Raw genomic sequence first — 22,377 nt, forward strand, 5'->3', positions numbered from 1 at the left:
TTGTCATGTTTGGCACTATTTTTTTTGAGCTGCTAGGTCAAAAAATGAGGCAAAGAACTATAGGAACCACCTTGCAGTAAAGCAGAGAAAAGAAATAGGTACTTAACACCAGTGGGTCAGCATCTGGTTGACACAGAAGGATACTGAATGTTGCATTTTTAATGCTTGAATCAAGAGCATTGCAAGGAGATGGGCAGCACCAAGTACTAGAGGGAGTTTACTGCGGTGCTGGCATGTCTACAATATGTTCTTTCATCTCTCAGCTGTTGCTCACCACCCCTCAGCCTTTGCTACTGCAGGGCTTCCCACCGTTCATTTGCTGCTTGGCCTGCCGTTTGTCCAGAAAGCTTAGCTTTGATTCCAGGCTTGGTTCCAGCCATATTCAAAGGGGGTATCAGAGAACAGATGGGTGGACAGAGTTGCTTGCTTCTGAACAAGAGTTTTACTAACAGTGTGATTGCCCTGTGTGTTGAAAGACAGCTTCATTATATGGCTGATAAATTTAAAAAGAAGAGAATGCACTGATGCAGGAAAGGGTTTCAGTTGGTAACATTTATCTTTTGAGAACCTGCACATAGTTTTAATTGAGCAAAACAGAAGTGAGTGAAGAAAATGTAAGCAAAGGAAATACAGAAATATTGCATTATTTGCGTGGGAATTACATGGTTGAATGTTAGAGCTTCACAGTGCAATGACTGAAGTACAAGGCTGTAAATGCATCAACAAGGAAAGGCCTTTTTCTTTGTTAAGAGACTCAGCTATGCTTCACATGATCAGAAGATACTTGCAGAAAGCCTGAAGAGAAGCTCAGGCTCAGAGGTTGTCCTGGTTAAAAGGTGATACTGATACTCCTTGTGGTAACACAAAGTGATAAATTGCTGCTGATGAGATAAATGGCAATTGATTATGGAATGAAGATAGAGGGTGGGGGATGGGGAGAACAACTCTTATTTTTGGCAAACGTATTCTTGGATAATTTAATGTCACCAAGAAGAGAATAAATGAGTGTGTACGTGTTGGAAAGCTAGGAGTAGAAAGCAGTTCCTAGTAGCCTGTGGCTGATGCTGTGCTCTGTGGAGTCAATAGCAAAAATGGCTGCAGAACACTGACTCTGAGGAAAAATATAATTATTCTAGGATAACTTAGAACAGATCAGTGACTAAGTTGAAAGACAGCTAACTGAGTGCAATTAGGGAGAACATATGTGCTGAAGAGATGACCTATAGCATGGAAAGCTGCTTAATCCTATTCTACTAAATTTACTCCTTTTTTGAGGGATGGAGGACAGGAATAAAATTAACTTTAGTGTAAAGGAATAAAAATTTTGTTGTAAACTTCTGTACAGGTATGTGGCCTTTTATATGTGCCTGATACTTTAAATGTGATAGTGCTTATGGAGTAGGTCTGTTTGACATATGCCAGCTTCCTAGGCTAATGCTGAGCCTGAGCTCCCAGACACTCTAATTCCTTACGCAAGTAAGAGGAACACCAGCTTTCAGGTTTAGAAGTCAGACTTGCAGGAAGAGCAACAGATGTACTGTGTGTGAAAGCAATGACTAAGGCACCTAAAAATTACTTTATTTCAGCATGAACAATTTGTGTTTGGCTCATATTTTAAGTTTTTTCTTTGTAAACAAGAGGTCAGGAAAGCTGCTGGTATAAATACAAATTCAGCTTTTTCATAGTCTTTCTAGTTTTAGGAGGTGTTGATTTCACCAGGTGTTGTGAAATGCAGAGGTAAATTGTCAGAGCTGGCAAGGCTATGTGCTGACTACAACAATGTAAGCAGGTAAGTATTGAGACAAATTGTGACAGCTAGGTATAAATTGTCTGACTTCATTTATGGAAATGAATGAAATCCCTCTGTCTTGGTCACTGGAGGTCTAGTTTTCTGCATGATGTTGGTCTCTAAGGGTACCTTTGATCACAGTTATAGATTTTAAGTAGATTATCTTTTATATGATGGGATTGTTATTTGTTCACATTCTGTAGTTTTGCAGCATGAAGTCAATTATCGGAACCCTACCCTTTGGTCATTACATGTGTATGGGAAGTAGGCCATAGTCTCAGCCAAAGAGCATTCAGTCTAATTTCCTTGGATCCCTAAATTTAGCTTGAAGAGCTGTCAGTGGAGGAAAAACCAATTAGACTCCACAGCAGAGAAAACACTAATTTCCTTTGGCTGACAACTCCTACAAGGGGTTTTTTAGCCAAGTAAAAGAACAGCTGTGAAAAAAATAAGCCTTTGCACTGATATCAAAGCATCAGCCCAGTCCTCAGCTATCCCCGCTAAACAGTCTGTTAAAAGTGTAGGTGGATGTTAGAGACTACTGACAGTGACAATAAAGCTGGTGGTGTCCAGACCCCAGAATGTCTTGTCATAAGAAAATATGCTGATGGGTGTTGGGCCTCCATGTTGGGCTGAAGATGTGCCATCCCTGACCTCCAGCTGTCTACCACCTCTGCAGTGAGGCAGAGAAGCTTCATCTCCCTGGCCATGGCAGTGAATGTAACCTGGTTTTCCACAGGGACTTGTTGCAAAGCTGTCTGGTTGCCTCTAGATATTTTGGTTGGTCCCAAATTGGCCTTTCATGCCTGGACTCCACCTAAAGAGGCACAGCACAAAGGTCCCACAGACTCCTGAACTTCGAGGGTTAAATGATTGTTTGTGCAAGGCAACTCATAGCCCTGAGCATTTGTTCCATTTAAGTGTGACAAGTGGTGTTTGAGATAGGTGTGTCATGTAGCTTTAGGAGGCTATAGTAAAAAGCTTTGTTGTCAGACTTGAAAGGACATGGCTTTTTCCTTTGCTTCTCTAATACAATGCTAGTTGTTTATATGACTCTATCCCAAAAAGCCATGGAGGGAGAAGGATCTTGTCTCTGCACTGTTAAGGAAGATAAGCATGCCACATGACCTATGCTGCAGTTAGTGAGTTTCCTTATTAATTTCAGAGGTTTCCAGAATAAAGCAGATTGTAGTGGGAACTTCATCAAATTTGGCAATTTTTTTGGAGGGCACTTTCTAAAGCTTTTGAAGTACCAGTGTTACAGTGTCAATCGTGACATGTATTTAACCTGTTTTATGACTTCATAGGGATGTGAAGGTGATCCATGGAGGATAGCCTTCAAGTTGTTTGAATAATGGACAAGCTAGTAATATTTTTTCCTGCTTAGTGAGGTTATGTGTTTGGCTATTTTTATGCAATATAAGATACCTTATACTGAGAAAAGCATATTCTGAGGTCTGACACACTTTAAAAATTAGGCCTTACAAGATCTGTCATTGCTTAAGTAGTATGTTGGTGTAATATATGACCTATATTTTAGAGCTCTTCTCCAAACCCTGACTTGCTCAGCAGAATCTGCTTACTGGTACCTCACTTTATCAGTTCCTCTTAATTGTTACTTTTGTGCTTATTCCCAGTGGAGCAAGAAGAATCAGATTTTAAAGGTATGTAGATGGGCACAGGTGTCCTAACACTCTTGAAAAGGCAATTTGCTTTTTTTTTTGTTTTACCTTAAATATGTTGACCCGGTGTTACCTGTGCTATTTGAATGTGTTTGAGCTCTGCTGCACAAATGGGTTGGCATTGTCTGGGCACTGAAAGGGGGGAGTACAGTCTGAGTTCTGCAGAGGACTTAGTTACTTCTGGGACCTCCCAGTAGCTGTTTGTTCTCTCACCCTCTTTAATAAGAGGGTGTTTATAGCAGACAGTGCTGTTTGAAAGGGAGCAGGCCTATATGCACTGACATCTTGAGAAAACCCTGCTTGTATTAATGAAATAAATGCAATAAAGCAGTTAGCATGCCATCAGTTGAACAGCATTTTAGATGTGAGTTTGTGTCTGCAATAGTTCCAGCCTGTGCGAGATAACATTAATAACTTCTTTCTTCGGTATCTTTTCCTGAGCTGAATAGTGCAATAAGGTTTTAATGTACAAACTTAAATGTAAATAATGCTGTATAAGCTTTTTTGAGAGTAGCTATCTATCAGGTACAAAAGTCTTTGTAGGTGCTCTCACTTTTATTTGCCTGGAAGAAGCACATTCATTAGAAATTACCTAAGTCAGTTTTTTTAAACCAAAATGTATATCAAAGTTTATGGGAGGGCATTTGGAGAAAGGGAAAAAAAAAACAAACCAACAACATCTAATATAGGGGAGAATGGAAGTGTCTATGAAAAAGTCATAAGATTGTTTTGCTGTGGTGAGATTGTGCATTTTGGTCTAAGTACAGTATGACTGGATTTCTTCCTATTGATTTACTTTTCCTGCAGACGTAAGTTAAAGAATAATAAAATGCTTTTGATGAGTTTTTTGGGTGCTAGATGTTTCAACAAATTAATTTAAGTATGCTAATTCCAAATACTTCTGATATTTCTTACTATCTTAGAAGTAAAATATTCTCTAATTTGTAACATGGCCTAATTTCTCTGAAGTGGATAAGTATTTACTTGTTCTTTCTGAAATCGATGTCTTTGGAGAAGTTTCTAGAGGTCTTTAAACAGAACTGAGCAGCTTTTATCTCCAAATATTTTTAGGGTAAATAGGACAGTAATTTTATACTCCAGTCTACAAAAGGCCCTAGCAATGTCTCCAGACCAATTTTATAAATAGGAGTATACTGTCTCTGGCCTTTTGCTGGACTGGGTCCTGAATTAAGTGTTTTTCTGTATAGATCTTATTAGAATAGTGAAAAGATAATTTAGTCCCTATGCATTTTCTGTCCATCCCTCTGACTTTTTAAGGTGCTTTTCAATTAAATTTTTATCTGCTGTTTTATCGATGTCCCAAAACTACTGAGATGTTTAACTTCATTTGAATAAGTATTTAATCGACTAGGAAAATAATTACTTTAAATGATCCTTAGGGACAGATTATTTCACCTTTAAACATGGTGAGTAATACTAAGATTAGTTCCATTGATGTCATGAGGTCTAATTGTGGAGTAAGTTTACTATCATGTGAATGAAGGGTGGAAGGCTGAACCCCTTGATCCAGTTACCTTTGAGTGATCTGGAGAATAATGGAAGTTAAAATCTCAAAGGTGTACTTTAAATCCAGTATGAATGTTACCCCTTTCATATGGAGCAATTACACTCGAGCTTTATCTGGGCTAAGAACTGAGCCATAGAGAGCCGTATTCAAAGTCTGGACCACTTAAATGCAGCTTCAGTATTTTCAGCAGCACTTGATGAAGTGGAACAACTATGCAGAGGCACATGTGAGCAGCTTTGCTTTGATGAACATTGTACTGTCAATTGTGAATGGCAAATTCTAGTTCCCTTCAAAATACTTAATAACAACTCTCAAATTTCCAATGCTTTTAAGTTTATTTTTCATTGCCATTCTCACAAGTTGCTAGTGTTCTTTAAACAAACCTCAATTTTCACGTTACTAAGTGTTAAGTATTGTTTGAAATAGGACATAAGAATTTCATATCACCTATAGTGCATTTATCATAGAACTACACTTCTATTTTTAAATTATCCTAGATTAGTTTTCTATTTCTATCACATACATTTGCAGTTCCTGTATGAGAGAAAATTAATCACGTATTAGAGATCATATCTATCTATAGCTAACAAGAGCTTTACTTACCCATAAAAGCTGTATCTCTCAGAATGGGGTCAATAAAGAATAGCTGGTATATACAGTGAGCCTTTGTCCTTTACAGATAGCAAGCTGTGAATAAGGTGGGATGTTTTATAGCTTTCAAACTGATAAGCAGCCCTCAGCACACTCACTCTTTTCTCCTCTTGTCTTTTTCTGTGACCCTGCTCTTCAAATGCATCTAATACGCTATAATTACTTAATCCTTCACTGCTGCTGGTGTTCCCAGTTCTTAGATGTCATTAACAGAAATGGAAACACAGTAATTATCATGCTGCAAGAGAGCTTTTCAGATCTTCAAACTAATTTATATTAAAATCCCCTCTGCTGTCATTCAGAAGAGTGATTATTGAATCTAGTAAGAACAGATTTCCAAGAGAGACCAGATCCCTCACTGGTATCTAGGTACACCATGTAGGTATAGAAGTTACTTCTAAAGTCTAGCCAAACTGTACTAATACCTGAATCTTACCTGGTAACTGCTAAGCACTTGATAAAGCTGGATCCAAACTCATCTTACTCTGCTTCACATTCACCTTTCAAGTTTGTGTGGCTGAAACGTATGGGAGTGTTCTTTTCTCTTTGATAAAATAGCATTAGAGCTGTTGTCTCTGAGTTACTATTTCTAATCAACTAGAATTTAAAAAAAAATATTCTCCTTTTTTGTTGTTGTTGTTAATTGTTATTGCAAAAAAATAATGCTCTCTTTCAAGCAAGAGTTTTTAAAATATACTTTTTTTTCTGTTGCCTTTTCCTGCTCCAGGAGAGATGAACCTCTCAAGTAAGAGTCAAGTATAGGGCTGCTTATCACTAGGTGCTAGTCATAAGCTATCTTCTCTTTGGAAGGCATTACATCCCCCTGGCACTGCTGCAATATGAGTAAAGGATACACTGTCTGCCAGTTTATATGCTATTTCGAGATTGTTCCAGCAAGCACACTGAGCTTCCCAGTGTGGTGCTGCCTGGTGGTGGCTGCGCATCACAGCATTTGTGGTAGTAGCAGTGGGCTACAACTCTGTAGCCTTCTAAAACTTCACTGCATTGTGGAACTATAATTGCTGTGGTGATTATAACAGTGGAGGGAGTTTAAACTGCTGACTCTTAGAGATAAAAAGTGATCTGATAATGAGTTTGGAGCCTGAGGATCTTTTTAAGGAGGTTGGGATATTTTACTGACTCTTGCTAGATAATTAAAAAGTTGGTCCCTTTGGCTGGGCTGGTTGAGAGGGAGGTTGAGCTGGATGCTTTCTGGATTTATTTTTCAATTGTAGTGGCGTGTTTTGCAAAGTTGCAAATGAATAGGAAAATAAAAGTCCTAAGGTGAAGATTGCTACATAACTATTTGTAATGGGGAAAACTTGCTTTGTTACATTCGGAAAAAATGTGTTCTGTAGATAGTGGAGAAATCACAGAATGCCAGAGCAGGACCACCATAGAATTTAGGGCAGGTCACCCAGAAATGCATCTAGATGGAACTTGAAAGTGTCTAGAGGAGACTCCACAACATCTCTGGGGAGCCTCTTGCAGTGCTCTGTAACCCTTACAGTAAAGAAGTTTCTCCTCATGTTGAGGTGGAACTTCCTGTGCTCTAGTTTCCATCCATCACCCTTCGTCCTGTCACAGGACACGACTGAAAAGAGACTGGTCCCTTCTTCTTGACACGCACCCTTCAGATATTTGCATATAGAATCAACCTTCAGAGAAGAACAGAATAATAAGTGCTTCAGTTCAGGAAATCTCTAATAAGGACAGCTTATCAAAGAATCATAGCATGTTAGGGGTTGGAAGAGACCTCTGGAGATCATCAAGTCCAACCCCCCCTTAGGTCAGGTCATGCAGAAGCACATCCAGATAGGTCTTGAAAGTCTGCGTAAAAGGACACTCCACAACCTCTCTGGGCAGCCTGTTCCAGTGCTCCCTAGCCCTTAACCCTTATAAAGAAGTTTCTCCTCCTGTTGAGGTGGAACTTCTGTGTTTTAGTTTGCATCCATTGCCCCTTGTCCTATCACAGGGCATGACTGAAAAGTGATTGGCCCCTCCTTCTTGACACCCACCCTTCAGATATTTGCATATGTTAATAAGATCCCCTCTCAGCCTTTCTTAAAACTAAACAGCCACAGGTGTTTCCTCAGTCTTTCCTCATAAGACAGGTGTTCAGTCCCTTAATCATCCTTGTAGCCTTCTGTTGAACTCCCTCGAGTAGATCCCTGCCCCTCTTGAACTGCAGAGTCCAGAACTGGACACAGTACTCCAGGTGGGGTCTCACTAGGGCAGAGTAGTGGGGGAGGAGAAGGTCCCTCCAGATGCTGGACACACTCTTCTTGATGCACCCCAGGATACCATTGACCCTCATGGCCACATTGTTGTTCCACGGATAACTTGTTGTCTGCCAGGACTCCAAGGTCCTTCTCCACAGGGAGCTGCTTTCAAGCAGGTCATCTCCTAACCTGTACTGGTGCATGTTGTTATTCCTCTCCAGGTGCAGGACTCTACACTTACTCCTGTTGAACCTCATTAGGTTCCTCTTTGTCCTGCTCTCCAGTCTGTCCAAATCTTGCTGAATGGCTGCACAGCCTCCTGGTGAATCAGCCAATCCTCCCAGCTTTGTATCATCAGCAAATTTGCAGAGGATACACTCTGTCCCCTCATCCAGGTCGTTGATGAAGATTTTGAACAGAACTGATGTTGACCCAGCTCTGATCCCTGGGGAACACCCCTAGTTACAGGTCTCCAGCTGGACTGCACCATTGATCACCACCGTCTGGGCTGTATTGTTTAGCCAATTCTTAATCCATCTCACTGTCCTCTCTTCTACTCCACAGTTCCTGAGCTTGCTCATGAGAATGTTATGGGAGACAGGGCTTTGTGCAACCTGGTCTAGTGGAAGGTGTTCCTGCCCTTGTAGGGGGGTTGGAGCGAGATGATCTTCTAGCTCCTTTCCAACCCAAATCATTCTATGATTCTATGACAGTGTCAAAAGCCTTGCTAAGGTCAAGGTAGACTACATCCACTGCTCTCCCTGCATCTACCCATTCAGTTACAACATTGTAGAAGGCTATCTTAATTAGTTTCCCCTTGGTAAATCCATGCTGGCTACCCCTGGTAACCTTCTCTTCCATGTGCTCAGAGATGACTTCCAGAATGAGCTGCTCCATCATTTTTCCAGGGATGGAGGTGAGGCTGACTGTAATTTCCTGGATTTTCCTTTTTGTTCTTTTTGAAGACTGGAATGACTTTGGCTTTCCTCCAGTCCTCAGGAGGACCTCTTCTGTTTGCCACTGTCTTTCAAAAATGCTGGAAGGTGCTAGAGCAACACATCAGCCAGCTCTCAGCAGTCGTGTGTGCATTCCATCAGGGCCCATGGAGTTGTGTATATTCAGTTTACCTAACTGATCTCTAACCCAGTCCTCATTGACCAGTGGAGAGTCTTTCTTCCTCCAGGCTTTCTGTCTTTACATCCAGGGTCTGGGATTCACAGGGGCTGGTCTTAGGAGTAGAGACTGAAGCAAAGAAGGTATTCAGTAGCTCTGCCTTCTCTGCATCCTCTGTTACCTCCCACCTCATTCAGCAGTGGGTCCACATTTTTCCCTATTCTTCCTTTTACCGCTGATATATTTGAAGATACATCTTGTTCTTTACTTCCTTAGCCAGGTTTAGTTCTAGGAGGGTTTTGGCCTGCCTTGTTGCCTTCCTTAATAGTCTGACAACATTCTTGTGTTTCTTCCAAGTGACAACACCCTTCTTCCACAAACAGTAAATTTCTTTCTTCCACAAGATTTTCTTCAGGAGCTCCTTGCTCATCCATGCAGGTCTTCTTCCTCCTCTGCCTGATTTTTTACTCAAAGGAATGCACCTATCTTGAGTTTGGACAAAGTGATATTGAAAATTAACCAACTTTCTTGGGCCCCACTACCTTCCAGAGTCTTAGCCCCCAGAATTCTTACAAGTATATCTCTGAAGAGTATAAAATTAGCCCTCCAGTAGTCCAAGGTTGTAATCCTACTTAGTGCCCTGCTTCTTCCTAGTAAAATACTAAATTCTACCATGTCATGGTCACTGTTGCCAAGGTTGTTCCCAACCTTCATGTCCCCAACCAGATCTTCTTTATTTGTTAATACAAGGTCCAGCAATGCACCTTTTCTTGTTGGTTTCTCCACTACCTGCATCAGGAAGTAATAACTGATGAATTGCAAGAGCTTTCTGGACTGAGTATGCCTAGCTGTGTCAGCTTTCCAACAAGTATCTGGGTGATTGAAGTCACCCATGAACTCTAAGGCTCATGATCTAGAGCCTATTTCCAGTTGACTGTAGAAAGCCTCATCAACATCATCTTCCTGGTTTGGTGGTCTATAGTAGGCACCCAGAACAGTTTCAGCCACGTTTACATGTCCCTTAATTCTTGGCCACAAGCTTTCAACACGTTCTTCCTCCCCTCCTGGGTAGAGCTCAGTGTTTGACTGTTTAAAAGGGGCCAAGATCAGTCATGGTGTAAGCTGCATGTCACAAAATGGTGTGACCTTCCAGCTGGTTCATGGATGGACAAGTTCATTTGATACTTGGCTGCTTTGGGGTGTGAAACATGCTGCTGTCAAAGGAGGTTAGAGTGCAGACCGAGTCTCACGCAGGATTGCTGCATGTTGTCAGCATGGGCAGAGCTGGTGGCATTTATGAAATGCAAGGAAGAGGGGTAAATGCTGGCATTTTGTGGACAGGCACAGTGAATGGTGAAGCCCCAAAAAAGACAGTATACAGAGTACAAAGGGGACAAGTAGGTGGTGTTACTGCAGTATTAGGTATGCCAGAAGCTTTCAGTCTCCATAGGGGCCAGTTCCAGTGTCTTTTGAAGGCAATGGGAATTTTTTCAAAGTAACATTGGGTCAGGCACATGGATATGTAGAAAATGGTAATAATGAAAAAAATGTAACAGGTTAGATTAAAGAGAACAAAGCAAACAAAATGGGGTACACAGTAAATGGATGAAGACGAGTAAGAAATCACATTGGATAAACTCATCTTCGGTGTCTTTCATCACCTTTCTGCAGTGAATGCTAAAGGGAAAGCACAGGTTGATCATATTGCACAAAGCTCTGACAAGTAGCCAGGTATGGAAATCCTATGCCAAATGAACTGTTTTTTATATGCAAACGGATCAGTTACGAAGATTTTAGCAAAATGAGATGATATGGGAATCCAAACTTACAGAACAGCACTGTCGAGCTAAAGTACTCTTTCTGCTTGAATATAATCCTGCAAACCTGCAGTAAGAGGTATGGCAGAAGGTTCTTACCAACATCAGGTGCTGGTTATGCCAGGTGCTGTACAAATGCAGTGAGAAGTTTTTTGCTCTGGCAAAGTTTACAACCAAACTGAAAAATCAGAAAATATCTCATTGGTGACCTGGTGGAGGGTCAGTGGCAGCGTAGTGAGAGGACCTGGTGGTGTTCTTCAGGTGAGGGAGGCCCAAGCTCTGCTTTTGTGAAGCATTAGTTAGTCAGCACTGCTGAAAGGGACAATGTGCTTGGGTCTGAGACTGACTGTGTGCCTGTGCAGCTTATGAAACAAAACAAACTCTGCCGAGGGGATCTGAGGTATGTTTATGCCTCCTCTTCTGGGCACATGCCAGGTCTGACAGATGGGAAGAAATTATTTTCTCTGCAGATGCCAGTGAGAAAACTTATGGCAAAAGCAGTTATCTAGAATAAATGGAAGAACATTTCTTTCTTAGTTGATGGAATCTAATATTTTGCATTCTGGTGTATCTCTCATCTGAAGGTTAATTTACTGCTTTAATTTTTTACAAGGTGGGAATGTGATTTATTTGATCACAGCTTCAAGTAAACTGGCCTCTTTTCAGAAAAAAAAATGGACAATGGACACCTGTGTTGATCTGAGCAGTAAAGTAGCAGAAGAAGACTAATTGGAAAGGACTGCACTGAGAAATATACTAGGCTTCCATACATGGTGTCATTTTTCTTCTCTGTCTTTGAATGCTAGTAAAAAGATATTTTGGTCTGTTTCATACGTCTGGTAAATGCAGTTATTTTTGGAAAATCAAAGCATTTTTAGAGAAGGAACTATCATCAGCTTATTTGCTCAGCATGAAATTTCTGTAACTATGATGGAAATAAATCTGACAGAACAGAAGGGAAAGCAGAGGAGTTGGAGGAGAGGGTGAGAATGTCAGAGGTTTGAGCTAGTCCCTGTGGTCGTGCTTCAGCAAACTTTTTTTGGGAAAGAATTTGAAATTAGCTGATCTACAACATCCCAGTAAGATCAGCAGCAAGTGCCATTCTTTTCAAGGGGGCATATCATCACACAGGGAGTTGGCTGCAGAAATCCCAGTGCTGCTCTGACAGTGTAGACAACATTGACAATTTATTGCCCTGCAATTCAGATCACTGAGTACTTCAGTGGGATAATCTGTATTAGCAAATACCATTACTGGGCTTAGAGGTACACTTTTGATTTATTATGAAACTTGTTATTTATTTATTATCTGTAAAAACAACAAACAACCACAGTTCCTGGTGTTCTGTCATGGTTTTCCTGGAAAGAAGCACACACCTCTACTGTGCTCTGGATTTACTGTGCCTGCTTCTGTCAACTTTGGATGTGACCTGAGCACACTGTTTATATTTGATTTCTTGTTCTTTTACAGTTCTAACTCCAGTATCTGGAGCACTCTGGTTGTAATGTGCATGCTAGAGACCAAATTTGCACATATTTAGGGACCTTGTTTGGAGTTCTGGCAATTCTTTCAGGGTTGTATTGGGATGTACCCAATTTCCTGATGGCAAAATAGGTCTTGTCAATGAAAGAGTGTATGAGTTGCGGTTGTTACTGCTACTTCTTCAAGTTTTTGCCCATATCCCTTCAATATTATGAGAAGAATTTGGCCACCAAAAGCTTGTCAAACCATTACAAAATCATGGCTTTATGAAACTGAGACAGTGGGCCCTCTGAATACTCTTATTTCACTTTCCAACTTTCACTGACCTAGGTTGGTATTCCTAATTAATTAAAAGCAGCAATTCTTACACTTATAGTGGAGACACTTGTACAAAAGATTTTTAAATGAATTGCTTCAAAATAAGTTGTTTTAATTTGGAGTCGTGGTTCAGTGTAAACAAGCTCAGCTGACTATGGCATCTTTTAGAATCTTTTTGTATTCCTTGGCTGCCAAAAATTAAGGTGATTGCCTCTTGTTCTCTGTGTGTAAGTGTCCCACTAACTTTAGAGAGATGCTTTTTAAACTTTGGGTCATAAAATGTTTATCTGGTTATTTTCAAGTTGTTTGGCTTTTTTTTAGCATTTCGGTTTTTTTGTCACACATTGTAAGTTTTATCTTTATCTGGAACATAGATTTTTCCATCATAGGAAACAATAAATTCATAGTAATATGCTTTCATCTTCTTGTGTTGTATGACTGTACTTTTTTGCACAAAGGATCCAGGATTCATTTAATGCTGTGCAGTTTCAATCAGGTCAGTAATCATATTTACTCAGAAAAGTAAATACCTATGCCTACTGTAAACTGATAGCCGTAGAGAATACCTCTAGGCAACATCTCTGCTAAAGATCAAATGACACTTGAAAGTCTGTGTGTGAGCATCTACTGAGAAGAGTAAGGGCTGGTGTTACAAACTGTTTTCTAATCTGCTCACTGTTTATGTTCTGACATTGCATAATTAGGAAAAGTGTGCTAACTGAAATGATGAAAAATAAGATGTAGAAAAGGTTGGTATCTTTTAGCAAATGATGTCTTAATTGTGAAAAGTTGGATTTGCTTCTCCAGTCAGTCTTTGTTTCCTGTCCCATCTTTACTACTTGAACGTAATCTGTAGTTTGCATTCAGGGATGGAGGGTCCTCCTTTTCTGTGCATTCATGAAATAACTAGATCCTTCAGCTCTATTGATTTTTCAGTAGTTTTTGTGAGTCCTCATTCTCCTTTGCTGCAACTTTTGTGTACCACTTTTTGATTCCCATTTTGTGTGGTGGTCGTGCAATAAGAATGTATGTACACCTACAGATTTTTATGTTTTCAGTGCAGAATAAAAATACCAAACGAAAAAGGAAAAGCAGCAGGTGCCTGTCAGCCTGAATATCTTCAAGAGATAAAAAGTCACCACTGTTAGCCTCCCTTTTCCTTTATTTGCATTTCAGAGAGGCTTAGCTGGAGTTTTTCTATGATGGACAGAGACCTGAAGAAATGAAGTCTGTGATTTTTGCGGACTAGAAAGAAACTCCCCCTTTTAAGAAAAGGCAGTTGAAAAATATCAGTCATATCTGTCCTAATTTTTAAGAAATGCTTCTGGAAGGTGAAGAAGTAACTAACAGGAATAGATGTGATAGTTTGTGATCCTGGCTGAGTTTAAGTTTAGTCAGGAAGTTTGCATGTGAATCTTCAGGTTGATGGTAACATTGTAATGCGCTGGTTTCTTGTTCTGTGTGAGTCACTTTTTAGGAGCACCACATACTAATGTTTCTCTGAGTTGCCAAAACAATATTTGTAGCCTTGTTTGGTGCTGCAGCAGTGTCACTGAAAATTTCATTGTTGCTGAAATTCAGATTAGCTCTAAAGTAAATACTGCTTGTCTCAGGATGGTGGCCTAATTACTGATGCTAAACCATGTATACTGTATTTGGATCTATTATCCTTCACTCCCATCACTTTTTAAGGAGTGGTGTTAGAATAATATGGTTGCTGTGGTTTCAGTCCAGAAGGTTGTTTACACTCTAGAGTTTCACTTCTCATTTAAGTTTTGTGCTTCTGTTGTACGGGACCAGCTCAAACGTTTATTGTGATATTCTGGTTTGGTATTGTATGTTTATTTGAAAGTCTGGTGGTTTTGTACAGAGGCCACCAGTGGCTTTTCTCAGGCTGCTTGAAAGACTGTTGCATAGACTTGCATATTTGGAGCTGCTTCTGACCTACTGTGTGAAAATATGTATTTGTTTGCAGTTTCTAGTTAAAGGGGTTAGCAGGATTAATGCTTTCCTGTCTCCTAGGAATATTGAGGCCTTGCTAATTAGGCAGTGAATAAACTTGACTTGTAGTGAGTTAGAAATCTGTGAATTGCATTAAGGTAGTAATACCTGCTCAATCTTAATGTGAGTGCTGCTGAACTCTGCTCACTGAGGCAAGAACTGTGGATCTGTGTGACTACAGGACAAGTATAATTATTAACTAGTATAACCTTCTTTCCTAGAAATGCTTTATTATCATGAATACAGGTCTGATTTCTATTCCTTGATTATCTGACTGGAATGTATAGCATAGGTGAAATCCTAGGTTGCTATTGGTTTGCTGTGAGAATTTATTACTATAAAAAAGAATTTTTATTTTTTTTTTTTAAAGAGAGAAGGAATATTAACTTTTCTAGAGGTTCCTTAGCTTTTTTGAGGCTGGGAGATATCATGTCCTTCCATATAACTCAGTTTTCAATCCTTTTTTCCCTCAGGACATTGGTCAGGAAACCTTCTGAAAGAAAATTAATGAACTTTCTAATTCCTTTTCACAGACTAAGGAACAGTTAAAAGAATGTTGCTGATGATCTGGAGGGTAGCTGGGCAAATCCCTTGTTTAGGAGAACTGTTCTGCCACTATGCGTTTGCAAAATATTCTAGATGTTGTGTGTACCAGGCAGATTTTAAATTAGCTATAGATTTTCATTCTTCCCATCTGTTTCAGTAAGAAGATAATTTTGCTCATAAAATGTTACAATAGCAGCTGGCTACATAACACCAGCTTAGTTTCATAAGACTTTTTTGAGATTTTGACATTTCATTTTCTTCTACATTGGGAGGAGTTTGGCTTCATTTATACGTTCCCACCACGAGAGCTGTACTGGGATGTCATCTCTGGAATTCAAACTTTGGGATTTCAATTAGAAGATGATGCATACACATCCAGTTAGGCTGGTAAAGCTGGTTTGGGAATGGGCACATGTGCATACACCTGTGTTCTGTCTGCTATCTGCTGAGAGCAGGTTTTAAATGAGAATTTACCTATGTACATCAAAGACTTCAATTTTGAGGCTAGTGCAATGAGAATGTTTCACTTTCTTGCTTAGACCAAACCCCAGCCACCCTTTCCTAATGAGATGTTTATTGATTAGTCTCTGAAATATTTAGGCTTTCACAACCTTTTCTTAGTCCAAACAATTCTGATAATCTCTAATTATTTCCACCCATGTGTGATAGCATGTACAGCACAAAATGAAAGTTAGATCTTGCTTTCTAAAATTAGTACATCCTTTACTGAAGGAAAAGTTTCAGAAACAGGCATTAGATTCAGTTGGTTTTACTTTATCTCTGTCAGGCTCAGAGTACTCCTATATTTGACTCCAGAATTCAAACAACACTGTAATAAATAATATTAGTGAAATATTCAATATCTTCTATGCCACTTTTTAATTATCTATTGTTATATAAATCCTGCTGTTCTTTTTTCAGTTTATAACGGATATCAAAGGAAATTATTCACTGCTGAGATTAATTTTTTGTGTCAGTTCTTTTCTTACATCCTGTGAGTATTTGAGTGTTGCTTCCTATAATTTTCATTAATAGCTGTACTTTTTTAGACTGGTTCTCGTTCAGCTGCATAAGCTGAAGCTCAGGAGACAGGTTCAAAGCTCACTGAATGAATTCTGACTTGAGGTGCTCTATTCCCAGCTCTCTGCTTCATGAGGCAGTGATGATTATAGCATTAAGGGAATGAGGCAGATAGGTCTTAGAGCTCAGCTGTATTAAAAGTGACCGGAAGCCTTTCTGAGGGGTATTGGAGGATCATTCCAGCTGACCTTTGGACATATTATAAAATTGCTCAGAAATTGAAATTTTGCATTGATATTCATATACATTTATTGAAGAAAACATGGGAAATGATTGAGACTACCTGACCCTCTGACTTTGTAGGCCATAGAATTGCCTGAAAAATGCATTGTAAATCCACCAAAAGAAGAATTGTTACTGGTACCCATGACCTTAGAGAAGGCAAAGGGGGGGATATGTGCAACTATTTATGATGCTCAGAACTGCTTGTACTCTTCTGAGGTTGTTGTGGATTTTATTCATCTCGTTCTACTTGGATGATGACACTATATCATTAGGCACGAAAAATTACGCGGTTAGGGGTTTTTTCATATAGAGCAGAGTTGCGTGTATCATCAGCAGTAGAAGTCTAAAATGCAGGACCTTATAAGAAAGCAGAAAATAAAAGCGTGAAGAACTGCACTGCATGACACCGTTGGAAAAGAATGAAGAGGTGACTGTCATGACTGAGCATATCACAAGTAAAGAGAGAATGGGGAGAAATAAAGCTCTTCTTACTTCATAAGCCCACCATAAGGGATTGATAGGAGCACATCCCTATTGTGAAACTTGGACCTGTCATGACTTTGTAACTAGCTCTGAAGAGTGTGTTTTCTGTTAGGTGAATTGAGCGCAGACATAAATGCCCAAGCTGCTAAGGCTTTTATTGTGAAAACAAGTCAGCGGGCTTAATCCAGGTTTTGTGTCTTGAAACTGTGAAGATGATTAGAGTACAAATAAATAATAAATCAAGTAAGTCTCAATAGTGTCCTTAGCTGTGCTTTGTCCCATAGTATGCGACAGAAGTGGAGAAGGTCTTAAAAAGCAAGAGGGAAGGATTCTCAGGATACTTTTGCTTTTTAAACCTTTTGAATAGCTCCTCAGTCCCAAGACATGGAAAATGCTGAATATGATCTACAGCAGAAAGTTAGGGGTCTTGTGGCAGAGGTTTTGCCACCTGAGGAGGTGGGCAGCAAGTGAAGCTGAAAATTAAAGAGCTTTGAAGAACAATATGATGCCGAAAGTGTGGATTTTTCTACCTGACCCTTGCAAACAAAGAAAAGTCTGGCTTCTTATGGTGAAGGAAATAGTAAAAAAAAAAAGCAAAGCAAACCTCCAAAAGACTCCACCAGGAAAAAAACCAAACACAAACAAAAAAACCCAAACAACAAAAAAAACAACAGCAAACCAAAATAAAAACAAACAAAAACAGCCCAAACAGAAATCATCCAGTTTGTGGTGCAATTGAGAATTTCAGCTAGCTTTGGCTGGCTGGATTGTTGATCAGGTCTTGCAGACAAGAGTCTGACAGTCAAAAGAAATAATGTATTCTGCATGCAGAATATGCTCTGCCTTTTGCAAATCTGTAGGAATTGATTGCTGACAAAGATGACAAGAATAAGAAGTGGTTTAAATAGGCAAAATGCTACACCCTGAAAGAAAATCACTTGCATGATGCTACTAAAGCAAGTGGCATGTATTTTGTGTATAAAGCTGATGAGTCATTTAAATGATTGAAATTTTTCTATCGATGGCCTTCAATTACACTAGTAATCAATTTAGCTGCCATAATGCAGTGTCTAATATGACGTGAAGCTGATAGGATGTGACTGCTGCATTACACATAATGCCTCTAAATTGTACCAGGGAGTATATTAAAGAAAATTAGCTCTCACGTGATATATTTTGATACAGTTATGGTTAGATGGAAAAAGGTGAACTTGCTGAGCATCTTCATAAGTTAATATGTATCCAAGAGGAGAAACTCACATAATTTAGAGTGTGATATCTCTTGAGTAGCTTATTGTAATGAATTTTATTGAAAACCTACCAAATGCTGGAATAATTTAATGTAGCAATTAGGTCGTGGCATCCAAAGGTCTCTCAGGCTTTGCAGATGCACAAAGCAAAAATTCATGTAAAGGAGAATATTGAATTTCTGCTTGAAGATATGTATCCTTTTGTTATGCAGGCAGTTGGGTGTTGGGAAGGTGTGTGCTGAGGGGCAGGGGAATAGGAGCAGACTATACCAGTATTCCTTTGGTAGCTGGCTGTACATGGAGTTTCATCCTAGGTTAACAGTTCATTATAAAGAGCAGATAAAGGTAAATCAATAAAAAGGAAAGATGTGTAGAGTCTTAAGAAAAGTCTATCACTCATTTCTGCTTTGAAGAGTCATGGATGGCCTTCCTATAGAGACTTCTGAGAAACACGTATTTCCTACTTCAACAGCACAAGCTGAACTGTAGTGTACAATGTAAGCACATGCTGCGTTTAATACACTGAAGTATAACATCAGGATCTGGTGTGAGCAGGGTAGTCAGGGAGCAGTGCGTTCTTCATGTCTTTGAACCAAGAAATTCCGTGGAGACAGTTGTCAGTGTGTCTACTAATCTGTGTTAAGGCCAGATTCCATCAGACACTCAGTGAGTTGTAATTGCTTGCTAAGTGAGCCTGCTGCCTGCCAACCAAGTACACCCAGTTTGTACCTGAGGGTCCAACCTGAAGACCTTGATTAGTGATTTGTAAATAAGATACAGACTAATTGAGTTAGACACCACAATCTGAGAGGATGGTGGAGTACTGAGAGCTCTTTTTTAGTTAACTGCAATGTGCATGTGTGTTCTGCCTTATTTTTCTGCCCTGAAGAGTGCCTCTCTGCAGTGCTCAGCCTACAGGACACTAGTTGCTTGCAAGCCCGTGTACCATGTTTTCTCAGATGAACTCTCTCAAGGAAGCTTGACTTTTTTTGTTTGGTTCATTTTACTAGCTTTCACTCTGAATTACTTTAATGGTGGCTGTTTGATTCTCCATTTAAAAACTGCGATGAGACTTGCCAGCTCTTTGATGTACCTTGCAATTTTTAGTGTAATATTAGCAATAAACATGAAGTATGTCATGTTCTAGCTTGGATTGTATCACATCTATTACTATAGAGGTATTAAAATAAGTCTAAGCTTAAAAGTTGACAAACTTGTATTAACCTTAGACCTTTGTAATGTAGGTCAGAATTTCAAATATCTACTATCAACTTGAAAAATTGGAGTGCTGCCCTTTCCACCCAGCCTCCCAAATCTCTCATAAATTGTACTGAACCGTGAAGGCTTTACAGGCTCCAGTGTAATCATGTGTACAACAGCTGTAGCACAGAACACCAAGGGATAGACCTTAAGTAATCTTGCTGGGTAGGACTGCCACACCACTAGGCAAAAATAATCACTCATGTGACTTCTTCTGAAGGGCAGATGGTGTTGCCAAGTACAGAATTAACCTTAGGAGAGTGGAGTAATGACAGATTGCTCTGTTGTCTGCAGGCCTGGACTTCAAACACTTCCTTTCTCTGGGTTAGTTTCCCGTCTCTTTTCTTTCTTTATTGTCAGTGCTACCTGTATTTGGGATTCTCTAATTTTGGGGGGGGAGGGGGGGCTGAGGAGTAACAGATTGGAATTTTGAAAAATGTCCCTCCCAGCTATCGAATGAAACTCCCACCACTGTAAATCATCATTGCACCATTGGACTCCCACATTGGCATCACTTCATGTGCAGCTGTGTGACTGACAGTATGGTAAGGCATCTTTTCTGAGTAACCGGTTTGCAGCTCTTCTGCTGCATTTCATTTCTTTGAGATGAGGTTTTAATCTATCTGTTTCATTCCTATTTTGATATACAGACCTCAAGTTTGTTGTGTGCTTCGTTGGTTGTTTTTTTAAAATTTATTTTAGTATGGCAGTGTTTTGTCAGTCTTGAGCCAATACAGAGAAGATGACAAACACACAAGGCCCGTCCATGCTCCAAAATGCTTCATAGTCTGATTTACTGGTACTAGCCCCATATGGAAAAAGAAAATCTGGAAAAACTAACCCTTATTCTTGCTCTATGTGATGCTTTGTAAGGGAGTAGCAGCTTCTGGGAAATTACTATTCCAGCTGCAGGTTGTGCTTTTGAGGAGCTCGTTTTAGCCCTTAGAGGGAGCCACAGACTTGACTATGGAAATGGAAGATAAACAGGCAGGTTTTACGTTCATCTATGATAGAGGAGGTGGGGAGGGGATGATTCTCAATTGTTTCTGTTTTTTTCTAGTTTTTAATTGACAGTAATATGCAAATCAGACAAAGGATTGGATTATTGTGTTGAGTGCCCTAATGTATTTGGTTTTCTAGTGGCAGATTTGTAAGTTTTAGCAGGCCTCAAACAAGTGTTAATTTTATCTCTCCCCTTTCACATTGTCATCTCCCTCCTGGACCATTCAGTTCCAGATTCCACTGTTCTCTATTTGATGCTGACACTGCAGGACTTGAAAAATTCAAGTACTGTACACTGCTTCCTCTTAAAAAGTGGAAAATATTTTAAAACCCACCAACTACAAAATTGATTAAGGCCATGTTGTTCACAGCCTGGAAAACATATGCTTGCCATATTCACTGTTTATTATTTTTTTCTTAACTATATCCCTTCCTTTAAGGAGGGAGATGCATTATCCCCCTCTCTTCCCCTGTGATATGTAGGTTATAGCAGATTATTTTTATGTAAATTACACAGCTAAAGTAGGTTATATGACTTTGTCATAAAATCCAGATGAAAATGCTGCTCTGCTGGCTCAGCATTCATCAGCATTTCCAGTGAGCTGTTCAGGGAATGGAGGATGCACATCCTCAGAGGAAAATGGATAAGGAGATTTGTAAGCCTTGGCCAATTAAGCACTTCTCCTTTTCTTAAAAATGAAATTGTTTTTCTGTGCCTTTTCTTCTACCTCCCTCCCCCTTCCCCAGCAGATCAATTCCAGTGGCAGTGCTTGAGGACTGCTTAGCTGGAAATATGCTAAACCAGAGATGGGGCGGACTGTGTCTACTCCCAGAAGATACCATTAAAGATTAAAGAAAACTCCAAACTTAAATTTCAAACAGCTCTGAGCTCCTTGTAGAGGCTGATACTAATTAAAACATCAAGTTGTCTGGCAATTATTATAAGGTAATGACTGCCAACAAAGAACTGTATTAATAATAATCTTTTATTTTGTCTATAGGCTGTTGCTATGTAATCTGTTTCTGTAATGATTTTAGTTTAGTTTGGACTGTTGAACTAGGAATAACCAAGATGGAAGAGCAATGGAGAGGTCATTGTCCTAAACTATTCAAAATAATTCCTAGAAAGGCTGGGAAGATAATGAGTGGCTGCAATCAGGAAGTGGACATGTTTACTTCAGTTTTCAATGCTCTTCTGAGTAATTCATTCATCCATGTTTTAATCAGGTCTGGGAAAGAAAGCAAAGACAAAAAATTTTTATTTTGCAATAGAAAGTTTTATTTTCTATTTTGTCTGAGTTACCTCCTATTCCTCTTTCTGACTCTGGGTTGGCTGGAACTGCAAAGCTCGTTCATTACAAAATCTGAGCTAATCACAGAAGTAGCAAGATTTTTAAAAAGTAGTTTTGGTGTTTCTTCAAGGTTGTCGTTTGAGTTTTGGACAGATTTTTCCAAATTTCTTGAGAAATCAGGAGAATTAACGATAATTTATTTGTGATAACTATTCATTTGGAATATTTATGGAAAGGTGAACTATAATGAGAATCAGCGTCTACTGGGTTGAGTATCCAATCTTGGATTTGTATAGGATACTGCTGGGAATATTTCATATGCAGACAAAAACTCTTGAGATAGCCAAGAGAGAAGCAGCCCTTTTATCTCTTTAAGAGGACCATGTCTTCAATGAAGAAAAAAATAGTTTTCTATAGACAGATACTTGCTCTCTGTCTGACAGGATAGGTTTAGAATTGGAAATTTTGTTTTGAGCTATGTGAGGAAATATAATTTTTTTACTTTAACAGTGGTGAATGAATATTTTCTTTGAATTTTTTGAGTGTCAGACATCTCTCATTTTCAGAATGTGTTTTTTCCTGAGGTCATTCTAGAGATCGTCATTCACAGAGGAATCAGGTCTCTGGCTTTCTCTT

At 39.4% G+C, this 22,377-nt stretch overlaps 1 protein-coding gene across 9 annotated transcripts in view; it reads left to right on the forward strand.

Annotated features, from left to right (window-relative positions):
* The first annotated feature begins 19,680 nt into the window (after positions 1 to 19,680).
* Positions 19,681 to 22,377, forward strand: part of SH2D4B (SH2 domain containing 4B) — a 66,845-nt gene continuing 64,148 nt past the window's right edge. For 3 of the 9 annotated variants that reach the window (XM_051619291.1, XM_051619294.1, XM_051619299.1), the window contains exon 1: positions 19,724 to 19,771. The gene's annotated coding sequence lies outside the window, so the exon portion shown is untranslated. Of the gene's footprint in view, positions 19,772 to 19,896; positions 19,993 to 21,196; positions 21,396 to 22,377 lie in introns of all 9 variants that reach the window. The other 6 variants (XM_051619297.1, XM_051619298.1, XM_051619296.1 and 3 more) reach the window with 6 other exon arrangements.

This window comes from Apus apus, chromosome 4, assembly GCF_020740795.1.
Source record: "Apus apus isolate bApuApu2 chromosome 4, bApuApu2.pri.cur, whole genome shotgun sequence".
In the NCBI taxonomy this organism is placed as follows: Eukaryota; Metazoa; Chordata; class Aves; order Apodiformes; family Apodidae; genus Apus; species Apus apus.